Source organism: Lactuca virosa, chromosome 1, assembly GCF_052849685.1.
Source record: "Lactuca virosa cultivar CGN04683 chromosome 1, Lactuca_virosa_CGN04683_v6, whole genome shotgun sequence".
Taxonomy (NCBI): domain Eukaryota; kingdom Viridiplantae; phylum Streptophyta; class Magnoliopsida; order Asterales; family Asteraceae; genus Lactuca; species Lactuca virosa.
The window spans coordinates 105093278-105100240 of NC_136426.1; the positions used below are offsets into that span (position 1 = coordinate 105093278).

The window sequence follows — 6963 nt, forward strand, 5'->3', positions numbered from 1 at the left end:
TCAAACATATGCATCAGGGTTTTCAAGAAGGTAAGCTTCCACAACCTTGTAAAGCCCTAACACCTTTTCTTTTCCTGCATTTAGTTCTTCTTCCTCGAGTTCAAAATCACCATGGGTGTAAATAGTACTAGTCATCTTTGAAATTGTTCCATTATCAGGTGTAGCTTCAAACTTAATATCATAGGACACCTTTTCAACCTTGTCGGATATGCCCATACCTTAAATTAAACTATACTTAAAGTTTTCGTTTGACAAATTCGAGATTAAAGATAAACGCGGTATGTAAAATGATTACATACCAAAACGTTTTCCTTGTCTCCCACACCTACGTTTATAATCTCACCTCTATAATCACACGCTAACAGTATTGTGCTGAAAACATTAGACTCGAAGTACCCTATCTATCTTTTTTAGGAATCTTCCAACTTTCACAACCATTGTCACCTGGAGAAATTCACATTCGATTATTTGAGCTTTCTAATGGCCTCTTGCGTTCTTAATCTCCCAACGCTGTAATCACAGGCGTTCTAAGATAATGGAGGGTACAACTTACACAACAGAAAGTACTACTCATTTTTTTCTTTCTTTTTTCCTTATTTTTGTTTGATATTCGATCCATCATTCCATCTTAAACCCAATTCTCAGTTGTCATATTGGATTCAACATCAATTTTTATATCAACTAGAAGTGAAAACAAAGACTAATTGTATAGTCCTTAATGCACACACCAACTGCTCGTAGAAATGCTCCAAGACAAATCTTCCATGAATTTGTACCTGTTCTGATTTTCATGACGACTTCAAAGTTCAAATCACTAGAAGACAACCGTAACACCACCCTTCTTTCTCCATTGTAAGAGCCTCATCAAACCATAAACCACAGCCCTTGTTCATTTTTTAACACAAATCGGAAAATCAATAAAAACGTCTCCTGCGTGACAGAGAGAGGAGAATGCAACACCCTTTTCCCTTGTTCCTAATTTTTGACCAGCGATCGAAGAAAAAAGGGAGAGTCGAACGAGTAGTGGGGTGTACCGGCGACGACTCACGTCAGAAACTCGTGTGAGCTCCGACAACACCAAATGGAAGTCGCTATTTTCAACATTCCCTGAGGAAGAGAATACCATGGAAACACTAAAATGGAAGGGATTAAACATTTCACAGGAAGAAGACGAGTCGTTGTTCAAACTGAATCCGAATGTGTCTTAGGAATGGAGCTAGATCGAAGTGATAATGCTTATACAGTCAAAAGAAGGTTACAAATAGCTCTCAGTCTCACAATTGAAGAAAGTTCTTTAACTTTTGGAGACATGGTTTTAAAAATCGTGATCAAATAAAAGGGAAGTGGGGGGATTTTTTTCTGGAGGAAGAAGAAGAATGGAGAAGAAGAGAGAAAGGGGAAGAGACGAACAAAGAGAGAGAAATGGGTGGGCTTTGAAAATTCTTGATGGAGGGATTGTGGAAGTGTGTTCATCGGTATATGTTATGACACCCATGGTTTTTGAGGATTAAAGATGATTAAAATTGATTAATTTTGAGTGTTTTTGAGTATGTAGATGGTTTTCAAGGCTAAAAGATAGGTTGTATTTATAGGTTGAAATGAGAAGAGTGTTGTGGAGTTGTAATTGTACATTCGCATTAATCGGCAAGATCAACATTCCGTTTCTTGTCCACATTAAAAAACTTAATGTATGTAATAAATACTAAAAAAAGATAATCTTTTGATTAAATAATAAACATGAAACTTACGTAATAAATGAAAACAGGCTTACATGGGCGTTATATAGGCATGAAAAGTAAAAAATTGGTTTTATTAGCATAGTGGCAAACTCATCTTTATTAGAATTTTCAGGAGACTTGGTAACTTAATCAAACATTGATGGTTATAACTTATAACTCAATATTTAATTTAATAAACTCTAAAATCAACATGATAATTTTAAATTCTATTACAAAACATTTTAATGATAGAAAAAGTTAATATTCAAACATTAAGTGTCCCTTAAAATCAAGGTTGTCAAGATCGGGATCCTACGTAGGATCGTTTTTGGGTTTGCAAGACCGGGATCGAGATCCTAAGATCCCACAAAATAAAATATAATTTTAATTTATAATTTTTAATCATGAAAAATATTTCAAACATTTAACTTTTTGTTCAAAAGTTATAAAAACTTCAAAATATTAGTCATAAGTCACAACACAAAATGATAAACGGTAAATTGATAAAGGGTAAAAGACATAAAATGGTAAAAAAAAATTCATTTGCAAAAAAAAAGGGAAGGTAGGATCGGATCGGATCTCGATTCTACGATCTTACCCACGATCCTACCTCAAATACGATCAGTTTACGATCCGGATCGTTTTTCATACCTAGGATCGTACGATCCTACGATCAGGATCGCGATTTTGACAACGATGCTTAAAATGTCTATTTTTGGTCTTTAAAGTTAATTTATTTTCAGATATTTTGTAGTATTGATTATGGTTTATAAGTTTATTGGATTTTTTTTCTGATATTAGAAATTTAATTATTAATAACTATATGTCAATTCAAGTATAAATTTTATGAGAATTTGAAAAATCTATACTAAAATAGAGGTGTCAAATCTGAGAAATAATAACCGGTCTTTAATGAATTAATGGTAGGCTGTAGGGATGGAAATGGGGCGGGTGTGGGGCGGAGTTGACCATCCCTGTCCCCATCCCCAAGCGCCTAACCTCGTCCCCATTCCCATCCCCATCCCCGACGGATGTGGGGAATCGAATCCCCTCCCCTTTAAATTTTGGGATTTTCTCCGACCCATCCCCGATCCATCAAAATAATAAACTAAGCTTACGCAAAAAAAAATCAAGCTTAATAAGTGATAAAAAAAGAGGCTTGATCAGATTATGTTTACATCAATCATAAAATCTAAGAAACATTAAAACGAGAAGTGACGATGTGGTATACGGACCGTCAAACAAAGTAAGGATTTAAGAACTCTTGGAATTAGGAACATAATTTGGTATATGGACTCTCGTCTAATACAAATCAATTCATTCTTAGTGGACTTATTTCATAATTCCAATGCGGGGACGGGGCGGGTTGGAGATTGGTATACCCGACCCCAACCCCATCCCCGATTTTAGCATAATGGGGATCCCCAGCCCCATACCCAATACTCGTTTTTGCAGGGAATACTAATCCCCAATTGAGGCGGGTCAACCGGGTCCCCACCGGATCGGGTGAAATTTTCATGTCTAGTAGGCTGGTAGGCGTCTTGAGCCCAAGAAGTATATAACGGGTCTTGGGCTGGACCAAGTTAATGTTTATTTTTTGCTTAAAAAATTATGAAGAATATTTTTTTAGCAATCTGTTTACTCTAACCAAACAAATATTTATTTTATTTATTATTATATTCAAAAGAAAAAAAACACTACGAACTCTCTTCGTTTTGTGGATATATTTTGGACTTTTGTCATTGATATTGTCATCGTACTGTGAAATTGTGGGATATCGTCAATGTCTATGTTTTCGTCTAACTCTAAATTAGTAGGGGATATTGAAAAACCTTAATCACTTGTGTTTGCTAAAGCCCTTACAAACTAATGGATGTAAACAAATAGCGCACTCTTCCACTACAATGGGGAGAAATGTCTGTATACCTAATCTATGCAGAGTAAGCACTTTGAGAATTCAAGAGAAGGTCACGACGGACGAACTTTTTATCATTACGAAAGGTGTCAGGTGGAAGTGCAGTGATGTATGCAGCCGAGACACAAACATATCAAGAAAAATAACAATGGACGGGTTCTTAGATTTATTTGTGACCTTTGAGGAGACGTATGGGATGAAAATCTCATGTATGGTTTAGGAATAGGGATGAGAACAATGATATTATCATCCACTATGATTATCTAAGTGTTTAAGGTTGATATCTGATTTTCTTAAAGTTGATTGCTTTATAATTTAAATATGGTTGTTTATTATCTGTAAAATTAAATTATTTAAGTGGACAATTTGGAACACCATATGGGATTTAAAAATTTATTGCTTTACAATTTTGATTCCTTTAGATAAAACCAAATTTATAATTTGCATTTCAAATTAACTTTGTTACTAAAATAAGAATTATAATAGTACAAACAAACTGAATAATAACTAATTTAATTTTTCCTTATTTATTAACTTATAGATTTTATTTTAGTATAAATCTTAAATTAATATATATATATATATATATATATATATATATATATATATATATATATATATATATATATATATATATATATATATATAGAGGTTTAGGTTCTATGGAAAACAAAAAACTCTAAAAAAAACCCTAAAAATGCATAAAAATGCATAAAAAAATCCTTAGAGATCACAAAACTTTTTTTTGAATTTTTTTTATAAAAAATCGCAGCTTTTTCTTAAAATTCGCTGAAAAAAAATAAAATATAATTTTTTTTTTATAATTTTTTTTTTTGGATTTATTTAGGGTTTTTTTGTTTTCCAAATAACCCTTCTATATATCTATATATATATATATATATATATATATATATATATATATATATATATATTAAAAATGTCTCTTAGGGACGGTACGAAAAGAGCTAAGAGCTCAAAGGACAACTCTTTCCTCACCTGTTCTACGTATACCGATCACCAACACTCACGGACACTCCCCGGGGTCGGGAAACTTCCAACCTTCTATACTGATACCTTTCTTGTATACCACTTATGGGATTGTTTGAGAACTCGTCTTCAATGGGGCCTGCTCTTTCTTTTTTGGGAGAGTATAAAGTTAGGAACAGTAAACCATGTGGTGGTTTGGCATAAATGGTCCTTGCATTATTCTGGTGTCTCATATTTTGGCTTGGTTGTTGTTTCTTTGTCTTTTGAGCAGTATATGATGTTTTCTACAAACTTTCTATACACATGTTTATACACGTGTTTGTCGACTGTTTTGTTGACTGTTTTGGTAGCCAATCAGAGTTGGATTGGTGTAATCACATGGAATCTCTTATTTTCCATTTTTTGTTTTTTCGCTTCATCTCTCTATTCTTATTACACTCTCGAACCTTACTTCTTGATGTCTACTCCACCTTCTCCACAGCTCGCCTTCTCCGCTGGGTTTCCCTTAACCCTACACACTTCCGGGTCTACACATCTTTTCTAGGGCTTTATCCTTTCTTAGACTCTCAGACTCTCACCCGATCATGAAGCCTCCGATACTACTTCCGGTACTGTTCAAAACTCGGTTGGCTCAGCTTCTCGATTACACCACCATTCTTTAGTTTTCCTTTCGTTCCATATCTGCGCACCGCTCCAATTTTGGTCATCGCAACCACTTGTCTGATCCTTACCGGAACCCCGTTTTGGAAACCGCGGGGACGTGGCGACGGCTACACCAACGGAGACGCTACAGAAGGCGAACACTCGGGAAGGGTTTTCGAACGCCGCAGTGGAGCCGGAAGCGGGTTAGTATTGAGCCGGTTTCCTCCTCACTGTCCCCTTCCATCTCCACTGTCTTCCAATCGGAGGTTTAGAGTGGTTTTCTTGCTGTCACCGCTGCCATATCACCTCTATTTTCCGTCGATTCCAATCTACCTCTATTTTCCGTTGATTTTGTTTCTCTCTGTTTTGTTGTCTCTATTTGTGGGTATCTTCTTCTTCTTCTTCACACCTTCATTTGTCTTTCAATTTCCGACCCAGCTGTTGTGTCGCTTCCTTCTTTGGCAGGTTGAATCTGAACAGTTCTTGAACATGCTCAGTTAGAAATGGATATCTTTTTCATTATTGTTGCTTATTATTATTATTATTATTATTATTTTCATTTGCAGAGGTTTACAAATTTACACATTTTCTTATTCCGGACAGCTACATGCAAGGCTTCTGATTTTACCAACACTGGTAATTTTAACAGCTATCTAATATTTTATTTCAATAACCTTTTTTCAGATGACCACCGGCCATATTCTCAACCTAATTAATTGTCTTTCTTGCAATAGGTTTGTTTTTTGTTTTCTAAACTTTACTTTCTATCTCGGTTTGTATGATTTCTGCCCCTAATTTCAATCCCTAAATTTTGCAGATGCTTCTCCGATAAACCCAAAAGCAACAAGAAAGATGACGAACCTGTGTTTTGAAGCACTTACGCATCAACTAACTGATCTTTAAAAAAAATCAGAGAAGAGATTAGGAAAGTTGTTCGCTGCTGGACGTGATGAGGAGTCAACTGTCAGGAAAAATGTCCATGTATAACAATTTCTTGCCTCATTATGAGAAATCTTGTACAAATCTTATTAATTGATGTGATTTTTCTATGGACATATGTCCTTAAGAGGCGTAACTTTATTGCAAAAACATTGAGTTGCTTTGCCTCTGTTGTTAATCACCGGGCGCAACTAATAGAGAGCCCCGCTAAATTCATCAATTTTTCTACGTTTTGTCTGTTTTTCTTTCTGTAAGTACTAATTGATGTTGCTTTTCGACATTATTGTATCAAATTTGGTGATCCAATGATGGCATGATATCTTTGAGACCTGATTTTTACATCTTGATGACACCTATAAAGCATTTATGCTGAGGATCCTTTTATAGTTTCAACTAATTTTTGATAGTTTTCTCCCTTTTATTATTTTGTAAAAATCGGAATGTGTTCAGTGATTTTTGTATTTTAGATGATGAAGTTTTCTGAAAGCAATTTATTAATTGCTTGATTTGATACATAATGCAGCCTAGAAAGGCAGACTGATCCTTTATAATTAACCCTAATTACTTTACATGATTGAATATAAGTTTCTCTTATTGATTGTTGTTTGCATCCCAGCTCACTATGAGACCTTAATATGTTTAAGGTTGTGGATTAAAATTAGTTCATGGTTATCTGAGCTTTTTGTTTTCATTTCTTTTTAAGTTTTGTTATTTATGGTTTTTGCAATGATGATGACATTATCTAATCCTTGGCCTTATCTT

The 6963-nt window shown here is 34.6% G+C and overlaps 1 long non-coding RNA gene, 1 other non-coding gene and 1 pseudogene across 3 annotated transcripts; 2 read left to right on the forward strand and 1 right to left on the reverse strand.

Moving 5' to 3' along the window:
* Nucleotides 1-1495, reverse strand: LOC145118731 (major allergen Pru ar 1 pseudogene; annotated as a pseudogene).
* Nucleotides 1496-5061: 3566 nt separating this feature from the next.
* Nucleotides 5062-6328, forward strand: LOC145106055 (uncharacterized). Of its 2 annotated transcripts, XR_013707460.1 has the most exons (3): nt 5062-5727; nt 5829-5996; nt 6080-6328. It is a non-coding gene; the product is annotated as an uncharacterized LOC145106055 (long non-coding RNA). The 2 variants fall into 2 exon arrangements; XR_013707458.1 differs by having other exon boundaries at nt 5062-5996.
* A 174-nt stretch (nt 6329-6502) lies between these two features.
* On the forward strand, nt 6503-6578 carry LOC145151853 (small nucleolar RNA R66). Its single transcript, XR_013732404.1, has one exon. It is a non-coding gene; the product is annotated as a small nucleolar RNA R66 (small nucleolar RNA).
* The last annotated feature ends 385 nt before the right edge of the window (nt 6579-6963 follow it).